This window comes from Pleurodeles waltl, chromosome 3_1 (genome assembly GCF_031143425.1).
Source record: "Pleurodeles waltl isolate 20211129_DDA chromosome 3_1, aPleWal1.hap1.20221129, whole genome shotgun sequence".
Taxonomy (NCBI): domain Eukaryota; kingdom Metazoa; phylum Chordata; class Amphibia; order Caudata; family Salamandridae; genus Pleurodeles; species Pleurodeles waltl.
The window spans coordinates 1,682,169,048-1,682,180,631 of NC_090440.1; the positions used below are offsets into that span (position 1 = coordinate 1,682,169,048).

The 11,584-nt window shown below is 42.3% G+C and overlaps 1 long non-coding RNA gene across 1 annotated transcript in view; it reads left to right on the top strand.

The window, feature by feature from the left end:
• Positions 1–11,169, top strand: part of LOC138285484 (uncharacterized) — a 65,913-nt gene extending 54,744 nt beyond the window's left edge. The window contains exon 4 of the long non-coding RNA XR_011201601.1: positions 10,837–11,169. This is a non-coding gene — a long non-coding RNA (uncharacterized lncRNA). The remainder of the gene's footprint in view (positions 1–10,836) is intronic.
• Positions 11,170–11,584: the final 415 nt, after the last annotated feature.

Below are 11,584 nucleotides of genomic sequence, written 5' to 3' on the forward strand. Positions count from 1 at the left end.
AACTATAGCACAAAAAAACATACAGGGAGGGAATACAGAAAAGGAAAATACAAAAGATAGATGATACAAGTGCAAGGAATTATACATAATCAACAAATTTCAAGGAACTCGCCTGACACTAGCTCCATATTCAACTCTGGATGCCACAGACTCACTTTGACTTCCTTTATGATGAGTATGTGACCCTTTGCTTTGAGAATATGATCCTTCACTATTGTAACTTCCACATTTATTTATGTTCTCGCCTTTAGTTGCTCTCCCATACTTTTCCATCTTGAGTTACCACACTGTTCTCATTAATCTTGACCACCGAACAGCTTTGCCAGACTTGTGAGCTTCCTTTCCTAAAATCCCAAACTTGTGAATTCTGTCACAATCACCAACTTCAAACGTGAGCTTTTTGACTTTCCCCTTGACATCATATGCCCACTTTATCCTTTCTTGTTTTTTTTCTACTCTTGATGTCAACTCTTCCTCACTCCTTTTTTCATTCTTTACTTTTTGCCTCTTTTTAAAACACCAAGGATATAATTTGCAAACATGATCTCTCCCTTTGGGTAATTTGAAAGGACTAAGCTCAGTGGTGGTGTGAGGGGTAATAACATACAACTATATCTTCTCTCTCAGTTTATTTTTCCACTCCACTCCAAATCCACATGCCTACAATGTTAGAAATGGGGTCTTTGGTTGGCAATCAGGTTAATCCCTGTCCAAGCAAGGACTCTCACTCTAGTCAGGGTAAAGGAGAATCACCCTCAGTTAACCCCTGCTCACCTCTTGGTTGCTTGGCACAAGCAGGCAGGCTTAACTTCAGAGTCTAGGTGTAAAGTACTTTTTACCAACATACATAGTAACTCAGTGAAAACACAACAAAACAACACAACACAGTTTTAGAAAAATAGGAAATATTTATTTAAACACAAGACCAAAATGACAAAAATCAGACATACATAAGTCAAGTTATTCATTTTAAAAGCAAAAGAGTCTTAAATTCAGTAAAAACACTGTTAGCATTGCAAAGTACCTGGGTAGCGTCAAAATAACACACACGTTTGAGTGTGTGTCGAAAAAGGTTAGTGATGCGTCAATTTCTCACCCACAAGTGAGACTGTGCGTCATTTCTCCTTCTCCGGTCGGGTCAGCGTGTGTCGTTTTTCCTTTCCGCAGGAGAGCGATGCGCTGATCCGGGCAAGCACTCGGGTCCTGGCAGGCTTTGTGTAATTGTTCCACGCCCAGCAAGGTTTTTGAAAAAAATCCTGCAGCACGGTATCAGAAAAAACACACAGTGTGGGTTGCAACGTTATCAGCCTCCGTCAGCGGGTGTTGCGTGTTGTTTCTCCTGCTGCGTGCGTCGATCTTCCAGCCTCGATGGCAGTGGAGTGTCAATTTCTGCCGTAAAACCGCGGCACATCGTTTTTCAGCCACGTCTCGGAAGGTGCGCCAATATTTTCCCCGCTTGGCTATCTGTGTGTGGATTTTCAGTCTTGGTCTGCCAGCTTCACCTTCCAAGGCCCCAGGAACTGGATAGGGCACCACTTGGCAGGGCAGGAGTCTCAGAAGAGAGTCCAGGTGCTGGCAGGAGAAGTCTTTGATGGCCCTGATACTTCAACAGCAGGAGGCAAGCTCAGGACAAGCCCTTGGAGATTTCTTCACAAGCAGGAATGCACAACACAGTCCAGTCTTTGTCCTCTTGCACAGGCAGAAGCAGCAACTGCAGGATAGCTACTCAAAGCACAGTCACAGGCAGAGCCTCACTTCTCCTCAGCTCTTCAGCTCTTCTCCAGGCAGAGGTTCCTCTTCATTTCCAGAAGTGATATAAAGTCTGTGGTTTTGTGTGCTCTTATACCAATTGTGGCCTTTGAAGTAGGCCTGCTTCAAAGGAAGGTCTCTCTTGTTTGTGAAATCCTGCCTTGCCCAGAGCAGGCCCCAGACACACACTTAGGGGTTGGAGACTGCATTGTGTGAGGGCAGGTACAGCCCTCCAGGTATAAGTGACCACTCCTCCCCTCCCTCCTCGCACAGATGGCTCATCAGGATATGCAGGCTACACCCCAGCTCCCTTTGTGTCACTGTCTAAAGAGAGGTGAAAACAGCTCAACTGTCAAACTGACCCAGACAGGGAATCCACTAACAGGCAGAGTCACAGAATGGTTTAAGCAAGAAAATGCCCACTTTCTAAAACTGGCATTTTCAAACACACAATCTCAAAACCAACTTTACTAAAAAATGTATTTTTAAATTGTGAGCTCAGAGACCCCAAACTCCTCATGTCTATCTGCTCCCAAAGGGACTCTACACTTTATTCATATTTAAAGGTAGCCCCCATGTTAACCTATGAGAGAGTTAGGCCTTGCAACAGTAAAAACTGAATTTGGCAGTATTTCACTGTCAGGACATATAATACACATTAGTATATGTCCTCCTTTAAACATACACTGCACCCTGCCCATGAGGCTACATAGGTCCTACCTTAGGGGTGTCTTACATGTAAGAAAAGGGAAGGTTTAGGCCTGGCAAGTGGGTACACTTGCCAAGTCAAATTGGCAGTTTAAAGATGCAGTGGCAGGTATGAGACATGCTTACAGGGCTACTAATGTGGGTGGCATAACCAGTGCTGAAGGCCCACTAGTAGCATTTGATTTACAGGCCCTGGGCACCTCTAGTGCACTTTACTAGGGACTTACTAGTAAATCAAATATGCCAATCATGAATAAACCAATCAACAATACAATTTACACAGAGAGCATATGCACTATAGCACTGGTTAGCAGTGGTAAAGTTTTCAGAGTTCAAAAGCCAACAAAAACAGGTCAGAGAAAATAGGAGGCAGGAGGCAAAAAGATTGGAGATGACCCTGCAAAGGAAAAAAGTCCAACACACAAGATGTTCTCTTTTGACACACAGTTAAATCTTTCTACTTGATTATTACCTTGAGGTTCATACAAAGCAGTGGTGAAGTTACAACTATTACAGTATCTGAGGAATCCTTCCATCTCAATTGACTTCCACTGCACTTCTTTATCCGTAATAAGAACTTCAGGATACCCTTCTCTAGCAAACAATTCTTTGAGAATGCTTATAATTGATGGTCACCAATATACTATAACTGCTTTTAATTTCAAGTCCAGGTCCAAAATGTACATTCATCAATCCTTTATTCCTTTTTTCTCTTTTCACAAATAGTACATAAAATACAGCCAACGCACTTCGTTCACTTCCTGTGAACTTCATCAGGGTTGCAATACAAACATATAAAATAAAATATATCTAATCCCACAAATACCAACCAAAACATATATATATATACAAATATACATTTACAATTTACAATACAAGGTTCTTCCTCCGTAATGGATAGTAATAATTCTAGGTCATAAAGATCAGATACAGTGTGTTCAGGTGGAGGAGGTTGCACAGCTGAGTAAATTTATACGAATCCACTAACACTTCCACCAGCTCACCTGTTTGTGTGGGGCAAAACTTTTGCCCCTTACTTAATCATGTCAATTTATCCTCCTTAAACTCATAATCAGATAAATTAACTACTTTAAAATCATTATTTGTCAATTCCTTCTTATAAAATCCCCTCATCGCCCTTTTCATAAGTTCCTAATTCTTTTTGGAACGTGTCTGCATGCCTGCCTCGTTCATTTCCTTGACCTTTCCTCCATCTCCTCCCCCCACCTCTGAGTCTTAAATCCTTTTTTGATTGCCTTTTACCCACTTTTTAAGGTGGATTGGCCTTGTAGAACAGAGGTACTTGCAACACTCTCACAAGATGTCATATTCTTCATTGAGATTTGCGATCCACTACTGGTTGACCTAATATCAAGGGTCTCATCCTGACCTCGCTTACCATCACCTTGTGTTTTTTTAACATCATACTTTTTAGCAAAGTTGAAAACTCTCCCTTCCTTATCATCCATTTAATCTCTTTTGATTTTCCTGAGTTTTCTGTCTCATAAATACATCTGATGTTATATAATCACATTATAGGAGACTGAAGGAACCGATGCCTTGGACTGTGGAATGATTCATGATATGTACTGCATATGGGACAATGTGACTGAGTTGAAGTAGGTAGAAAGAGATTGCCTGCAGTATAAGATGAAAAGTAGTCTGATTATGTGATTATATAAGTGGAATCACTAAATGCAAATAAAAAATAAAAAAACTGATGACTACTGCCAGGTAGGAGAGATATAAGAAGAAAAAGAAACAAGCATTTGCAATGCAATGGGTCTCGCGTTTGCTCGAGTTGGAGCTATTAGCGTTGTAAACTACTAACCGGACTTTTCTTGCCACATAAACTAAAAATGAAAAGATAAACAGTTACACATAAGTCAGCCAATGAACACCATGAGCTCGAAGCAAACACACAAAACGAAACTGAAGTCGCTTGCAGTGAAATGTGTCAGCAATCATCCATGTAACTGGCAAAAGTGCAATTATCTATGTAAAGGGATCGATGTCATGCAAAGCAAGCGACTACTGCCCAGTGAGATCCCGCTGCCTGCGAAACAAAGAGAAAAAGTAGTCCAGAAACCATACGGAAAACACAGAGCCTGGTATTTTTTTTGTAGTTGGCTGGAGCGCTCGAGGAGGGCTAAATACCAGAAAAGGCATGACATATGCATGCCTTTCACTAATCAAACCAAGTGAATTTTAAAAGGCGAGCTCTCAAACATTGATAGGCGTGGTTACAAGCCCATAGAGAGATAACAACAGGGACAGAGCGCTTTGCATGCTTGACCCTAAAAAGGGATGTGCCAGTTAGCATGTAAATATGGAATACTTACATATGGTAAGAGATTGAGACCAGATGATACACAATAGGTCAGTGTCCGTTTTGCATATATGTTTGAAAAAGACACATAGGATGCTTACTAGGTTTTTATTTTGGTGCACAGTTTGAGTATATTGTTAAGTGTATATATTTACTTATGTTCACATGGTCTCTCTCGCTATTTGTTGTTTTGTTGTCCTTGGTGTGTAATAATGTAAATGTATATTTGTATACATGTATTTCAGTTGGTGTTTGTGGGATTAGATGTATTATATTTTATATGTTTGTATTGCAGCCCTGACGAAGTTCACAGTAAGTGAACAAAACGTGTTAACTGTAATTTATGTAATGTTTGTGAAAGGAAAATAAAGGAATCAAAGGATAGATGAAGGTACATTTTGGACGTGGAATTGAAATTAAAAGCATTTATATTATATTGGTGCACCATCAATTATATGGATTGGACAGCTGGCTTCCTTTGGGAGTGGATCTGGGAGCAGTAGGGGCTTTTTGGTGATGTGCACATAAGAAAACAATTTGATAGACATTTGGCATTTACTTAGTGGGAGGTGCAGTGTGAATGGGCTTGTTGCTCATTGTCTTGTGAAAATTGTAACTCTTTGAAAAATTCAATCACAATTGCTGTGGTGACTTGAGGCACCAACTTTACTGCAGGCCATTTCGAATGGTAGTCTTCTAAACTATGGCAAATCTGCAGTCTTGGGGCAAAATATTACAGGGTCCAGAGATATCAAACCCAACTTTCTGCCATGGAAATTCAGACTAATCCACTGTGTTCAAAGGTGCTGATGAAACTTTTAACATTTTCTCACTTTTGACACACACATCAAATTCTCTGACAACTCTGTGTACTACCTTGTCAAGGCCTGGCCACCAAAAAACTGTTCTTACCAATCTCTTCATAGCTGACATTCCTAAATGTCCTTCATGTGCTACAGATAGTATATGATCTCTCAAACTGGCAGAAGGTGTACACTTTCCTTTTTTGAACTACATTTCACCTTCAACCTTTAACACTCCAAAGCCTCCCAATAAGGGAACAATTCAGCTATAACTTCCTTCCTCGATGTCCACCTTTCTTTAACATGTTCCATAACCTTTTTCAACAGAAGATCCCTTTCCATAGCAACCTTCCACATCTCTTCAGTCACACCCTTAAATCTTCCAGACATCACATCATCTATGTTAGCTACTACATTGTTGTCTTCTGTTTCATTAGTACCCTTACTAGTAGCACAAGGAGGTCTACATTCTGCTGTAATGTTCTTCTTTCCAGGTACATATTCGACATTAAAATTGTATTCCTGGAGCCTCGACATTAACAGTGCAATTCTTGCTGTAGCATTACACCCTCTCCAGGAGATAATATCCCAACCATGGGCTTGTGGTCAGTTCTCAGTGTGTAGTAAAATCCTGGAACATAATTTTGAAAATATTCCACAGCCCATACACATGCTAACAATTATTTTTCTATCACAGCATAGCGTCTTTGACTATCACTTTGCGTGCGGGATGCAATATGCTGTATGCATATTGCATCCCGCTATATTCCACTCTTTCCCACTACGCTGTGATAATACACTTTTTACTCCATACATGCGTGCATCTACTGTAACGATACAAGATTTTTTAACATGAAAAGGTTTCAGTGTAGGCACATTCATCATCTCTGTCTTATTGACATCCAATGCTGGTTGCTGTCTTTCAGTCCAAATCAATTATGTGTTTTTTCTTCTCAGTTGCCTTCATGGTTCCATTTTAGTGGCAAAGTCTTCTATAAATTTACTATAGTATTCTCACAACCCAGCAAACAAAAGTAACTTCTCTATATTGTTTGGTGCTAGTGCCTTGATAATCTACTACACCTAACAGGGACAACCCAATAGGCCCACAGGACAGGGATAACTATATATTTATACACTAATAATCATTGCGTGGGACTCGTTGCACCAGAGCTTGCACCGCTTATTATCTGCAAACCTCTGTTAATTACTTGTAATCATTCAAAACCAATTCAATTATTTATATGCATATGGACAAATGCCCCTCATAGATGTTGGACGCCAACCAGTAGTGTGCTTAAATACATATTTATATCCAATTCATTATCTTTACAAATCAAATATTGACCTCATGTAAGTGCAGACGACACATTGTTCACATAGATTACAAAACAGAAACACAATCACATAAACAAGGCAATGACACACTGTATATTTCACCAATGGTTGTCTGATTTAGGTATCAGTTAAATGCAGGGGGCCTACACCATAGGTAACCCCTACACACTTTAGCAATACAAAAGGATGATGGACGGAGTGCTGACAATGCAAACATTCACCCCCAGTCACAGATCTGGGTTTAATCCATCATTCTTTTGCTCACCATGCCACCCCAGTTTGGACCCAGCCATATGCAAATCAGTCTTGACCCTGCTCCTCATGGGAACAGTCCAGCCCGAACTTCCAGGCCAGATCCTCCCTGGACTGGAAACAAGCATCCTGGGACCGGTTTCAGGGTATCACCCTTCTTCAGCCAGGCGGTGATCTCCAAATAGACCCCGCGGGAGTGCGGCTGCATTGGCGGCCGCCCGGCGGTTTCAACTTGGCGGGCAGCGCTTGCCGCCCGCCAATGTTGAAATGAGGGCCTATGTTTTTCCAACATGCCACCCACTGTCTTTAGATGCTCCAACTGTTCAAGTGTGTTCCGAGAGAAAATTAGGATATCATCCTGAAAACACTTAACAAACGCTTCAATTTTCAGAAAAATGTGGAACATTACTCTTTGAAACACAGATGCCGCCGACACAAGGCCAATAATAAAGGATAAGGGGCTATCCAGTAACCCTAGCGTCTGGGTAAGGCAAATATCAGAAAACACAACTGGTCTTCAGTTGGGAAGCATAACCCTAGACTCCCACGGTAATATCAATATATACACCTTTAGTAAATGGAATGCGCATAAACCAGTTTACTAATTCCAAGAATGCGCATGAGCAAAATTATTTTAGACCATATCAAAAACAAGGTTTGGTTTCTCAACAAACATATAACAGGTGCTCCACAAAGTATGTTTGCGCAGTGCAAGGGGAAAATTTGAATAAATAGTATGCAAGTGCTATACAAAATAAAAACTGTACAGATGGCTGGAGAAGACATATAGGAATGAGATAAACAGCATTCCCACTTAGAGTATATAAACTTGAAGACCAGTCCACTGCAAAACGTGGTCGACATTTCGACCACCTTAATACAATAACTTATGAAAGGATTGTCATTAGGACAAAATATTTTTGAACAGGAGTCACCCACTATGGTAAGAACTCACCATCCTAAGAACAGTGTGGGAGAATACTGTGCCTGGGTACTGTTGGCGTGGACTGTATCAAAACTGTGGTGCATAAACCACTTATCCAGGCTCAATGTGGTATTATGATGTGGCATGCGTTGCGCTGGGTCAGTGCTGGTGAAACCGGGAATCAGGAGCTGTGAAGGTAGGTCTGGCATCAATTCGGCAGGCTGCATTGGGCTGATTGAAACCACCGGTCTGGAGCTGGTGATGCAAGGACTTGCACCGTGCTGTGTTGTTTTCAAGGAAGTCACCGGTCTGGAACTGGTGATGTGAGGGCTTGCATCAGGATGCGTTGCGCTGAGTCAGTTCTGATGAAGCCAGCAGTCGGAAGCCTGCTGTGTCCTTGTAGCTCAGGACAGGAGGCCAGTCGACTGTCCCTTGGGGACATTCTGGTAGCCAAGCAGTAAGTCCGGCATCAGGTGGCTGGGTGGTCCTCAAACAACTAGACAGTCCCCAGGCAGCAGGGGAGTCCTTTGCTTTTAGAGTCTGAAAGTCTGCAGGTCCAGGAGTATTCTGAAGAGATGGTTTCAGGGTCCAATATTTATACCTGGTGCCAGCTCTGAAGTGGGAGAAATGTCTAGACTCCCCCCAACATCTGTTTATGGAATTTCCTTCCTTCCTTGCCCAGGCCCCAAGATGTCTTGGGTAATAAAAGCCTGCCATCAAATCATTTTTGAGTGTGCTCAGGCAGCTCCGTTGAAGTGCGAGTGTGATAGGTAACAGCTCCACTCCCACCTATCCTGTCAAGATGACCGATCCTCCCACACCTAAACCTTACTGCCTCATTGTGTGGGAGGAATACACTAGGAGCAAGGCACAGGGCGCAGACATCAAATGGTTTGCTCAAGAAAATGCAAACTTTCTAAAAGTGCTTTTTTTTTTAATTATGACTTAAAATCCAATTTTACCCTTTAAGAGGATTTTAAATTATAATTCTTTAGAAACCAAACATGTTGTTTCTACTAATTCCCAATAAATGTTATTAATTATTAAATATAATAAGGTATCCAATGTTTCCTAGGGGAGAGGAAGGCATTGTAGTAGGGAAACATGAATTTAGAAGTTTGTCATTACCAAGACAGGTAAGAATTAAAAATACATGTCCAACATTTTAAATACAGTGCACCCAGACCTATGTGCTGTTTAGGGCCTGCACTAGGAGTAGCTTTTCTCTATTAAATTGGAAGGTTTAGGACAGGATAAAGGTTTATTTTTCTAAGTAGAAATGCCAGTTTAAATCTGCACATAGGCTGCAGTGGCACGCATGAGTCATATTTTGAAGGGTTACTTAAGTGGGTGGCACGATGAGTGCTGCAGGCCTATTAGCAGCATTTAAATTACAGGTCCTAGGTAAATCTATTACAACTCTATTAGGGACTTATAAGTAAATTTAATATGCAAATTGGTTGGAAGCCTAGTCTATCATGTCTAAAGGAGTGAGCACAAACACTTTAGCACTGGTTAGCAGTGGTAAAGTGCACATAGTTCTAAGGACTACAAGAACTAATTCAGAAAAACAGAAAAGGAGAACGCAGAACAGTTTGATGGAAGGCTATCCCAAAGCTGACAGGTCTAATAGATGTATACATATATATTTTTACCTTTACCTTACCTATACTTCCTATGCATGGTAAAAGCATGCATGGTTAAATGCATCTGCACGGTAAAGGTATGCGTAAAAAATACTGCGTGGTAAATTATGTTTCTCCATTTATATGCAATGTGAGATCAATAGTGACATGTAAGACTTTCTTCTTGTGCTCCATCACAATGAGGTGGCTTTGCCTTGCAATAGCATTGTTATGCCAAGACCAAGATGGAATCATAATAAGCTGCTGTTGTCAGCCAAAAATAGCCCTTGCTGGCTTTTTTTTTTTTTTTTTTAGGAAACTGACTCCAGTGTGGAAATTTTACTAATATAATTGTGTGCTAATTCCCCTTTGGAAGGTCTGTGCTGAGCAGCCTTGCCAGTGTAATGCCACCACTGGTTTACTAGTCAACGTCTACTTTTACTGCTAGCTGTGACTTAGAGAACCTTCATGGTGGTTCGTGTTTGTGCTGGTGTAGTACATGCATCAGAACAGAATCTGTCCCTCACACAGCCAGAGGCAATGCAGAGACTTGCACTGAGTCTTCCTGAATGTATGCAGCATGACAGGAGTTGGCTCACTCAGCAACTAGTCTCTCTCTGACCACAGTGTTACTGGTGGTCTGGTTCGTGCTACCAATGGTATTGAAAAACATGGGACATGCCACTATCTAGGTAGATAACATTTTATAATGACTGCGTGTGGGGGAAATTCACAAATACTGGCCACATCTAGGGCCAGATGTAGCAATGTTTTGCGAGTCGCAAATGGCCCGATTCACTATTTGCGACATCGCAAAATCTGAAATGGGATGCAAAAATCCCATTTCCGAAATGCAAATAGTGATGCGACCCATTACGACCTGATTTTGCGACCCACAAATAGGAAGTCACCAATTGCGAGTCGCAAACCATATGCAAAAGCCAGTCGCAAATTGTGACTAGTCGCAAAAAGCCCATTTTGCACATCCAGATTACCACTGATTCAGAGCAGGTGGTAACCAGAACCAAAGTAGAAAAGGAGACCCAGAAGACATCTGGGTGACTCAAAATGGCTGAACTGTACGTGATAGCATTGTCTGTTTTGCAGGCGCTGACCCTGAATGAGTAATGCCTCCAAGCCCGCAAACTCTGCTTCTCCTGCATCATCCTGGGGCACCGACTGAACTCTGCGCCGGCGTCTGCTCACTGCACCAGCTTGTGGCTCTGTGCACCTCTCTGTGGGGCTGGGCCCTGGTGCTATTTCTGCTGGCCCCATGTCCTGCGTTGGATCTTCCATGGACCCTGGTGGTGTTCTGCTGGGCCCTGCTATGTCACCGGCAGCCTCCTGCAGTGGGTCTGGCCCATGTTCCTCTCCCTGCCTTTTCTCGCTGCTGGGGGTGTCTTGTGGGAGACCTGTGGGACATAGGGGATACACTGTCCGTCTCGCACATCTGTTTTATGCCTCATAATAAACATTTGCCTATATTTGGACTACTGTATTACAATGCCTATAATGCACTATTCTAGAGGTTGCTAGACTGGAATGGAGCTAGACTGGTGGTGCCTGCTGCTGTGTACTAGGACTGTGTGTATACTGCATTTGTGGGTGTCAGAGCATATCACATGGTACTCACTTTTTGATGTCCCAGGTGCTGAACTGTCCAATTCTCCCATGCCCAGTATGGCCTCTGGCTCCAGTGTCTGCTCCACCATGCTTTCCAGGGCTGTGGGTGGTGGTACGGTGGATGGGCCTCCTCCGGTGCCCCTCTTCTCCCTCATGCGCTCCGCAACCCTCTCCTTGGTCCTGGAGCGCAGGTTATACCACCTTTTGCAGATTTCCTCGACGGTGCGGTGGC